This window comes from Oryzias latipes, chromosome 3 (assembly GCF_002234675.1).
Source record: "Oryzias latipes chromosome 3, ASM223467v1".
Lineage (NCBI taxonomy): Eukaryota > Metazoa > Chordata > Actinopteri > Beloniformes > Adrianichthyidae > Oryzias > Oryzias latipes.
Window position 1 is genome coordinate 810,948 of NC_019861.2, and position 2,104 is coordinate 813,051.

Sequence of the window (2,104 nt, forward strand, 5' to 3'; positions counted from 1 at the left end):
GATTCAGGTCCATATCCTTCTTCAGCTGATATCAGCGACGGTGAAAGTTGAGGTCAAGTTGTCTGCAGGTCAGAACTCTGCTGTTATTCAGGTTACGTAAAGTGATGAATCCAGGCGTCATATTTCTTGAAATTATTTGGCTCTTTGATTTATTACTCCATGTTGTTTCAGACGACCGTGATCAAACACTTCTCAAAGTCTTTCAGGGTGTTCACAACCAAAACCTTTGACCGGTCCGGTGGACCGAGCGGTTTGACATAAATCCTGCAGCCTTTAACCCAAGTGTTCTCAATCTGCTTCCTGAGAAGCCTGGCATGTTTGGCGATTTCAGCATTCCTTCTGGTCAGATGGTCGTTCAGATAAGCAGCCGAACCTTTCAGGTGTTTCCTTTGGGTCATCAAAGCTAGCTTGTGTTTGTGATTCACAAACCTGATGAGGATCGCTGGTTTATCCGTCTCCTTTCTCCTGGGGAGCAGGTTGCAGGTCTCGATGGTATTGAGATCCAGGGAAATCCCTTTAGATTTGAGAAATGAATGTATTTGCTGCTCCAAAGACACTGCACCGATATCCGTATTGGCACTGCTAGCTACGCTAGCGCTAGCATTAGCAGTGCTAGCTCGAGGCTTGATTGGTACTCCAGTGAGAATGACATTATTCATCCTTACTTGCTGATCCACATCGTCCAGTCTTTTCTCCAGAATCTCGACCTGGTTTTCTCGCTGCTCGTTTTGAGCCCGAAATCTTCGGAACTCTTCCATCATCTCCCAAAGTGGCGTTAGCTTAGCCGACACTTGTTCCATAAAACTTTTCAGCGTTTCTTGAATAATGTCAAGAGTCTTTTTGAGGTCTTCGTATTCCTGGGGTTTCTTCGGGGCCATGGTCAGCTCTCTTTTTTGGGGAAAATCAACCTTTTAAGTAATTTGAAGATAGTTGTATTTGCAGAGAGGCACGCCACGCGTCCTGCCGTGTAACCCGGAACCGGGTTACACGGCATAACCCGTGATAGAAAACTTTTGATGTACCCAACACATCTTGTCTGGAACTAGTTTTTCTTTTCTCCGGCTGTTTTCATTTATTTTTTTATTTATTTTTTACTTTTTACTTATTTACTTATATATATATATATATATATTTATTTCTTCCCATATTGCTGAGATATAGGGGCTGCCTCCCCTCTTTGGTTGTTTGCTTTTGATTATGTCCATTTTATGTATTGTCTTGTTGTGTGTGTATGTGGTTATTGACAAAATTGAAAAATAAAAGTTTAAAAAATAATAAAATCACGGAGCTCATAGAAAATACTAGATGTAATAGTTTTTGTAGCATGGTGTATTCATTTTTGCTTTAACATATTTAAGTAAAATTGAACATTACGTGAAACTGAGTTAGATTAGATTTAATTTCATGTTATGGAGTTAAAGTAGCGTTCAATAAAATTCAACCTTGTGGAAATTTTGAACATTTTTCTTTTGTTCATTGAGCTTCTGATTAACCCTTGTTCTATCCTAGGCACTTTAACGTTGGGAGGTGGGTCATCTAGACCCACTAGACAGTGCTCTGAACCTTTTTTCTTCAATGATTTGTGATCTTCACTGGTGTCCATGGATAAATGAAATCTTTCCACCTTTATCCACCTTTGTCATGGTAGGGAGATCACCTCAATGGAAGGGGGGGTCATTTAAGATAGCTCAAGGGTTAAAGGTTAAGAGGTCAACCATCAACAGTGTTTGCAGTGCTTGAACTCACATCATCACATTTGCAGCGTTTTGCAGCTTCACACAATGTTTTGCTGTTTCGTTCATTTGCTTTTGGTTTTTAAAATGCAGCAAAGATTCAGAACAAGAACTGAGTAAAAACTCAATGACATGGATCGGGTCATCTGGACCCCTTAGGATAGCACAAAGGTTAACCTGAATTACTATGAAGTACTATGATCCTACTACTCACTCAATAACTCAATATGATGTCCATGCGTGTGGATGCCAAAAGCCCAGTTTCGACTATTGTCTTGTGCTCCATAAAGACCAAAGAACCAAAGCGTTCTCAGGAACCCTGATCAGGGATACTAGCTGGACAGAAATGAAGTTTTCTTTGAACAGAGACA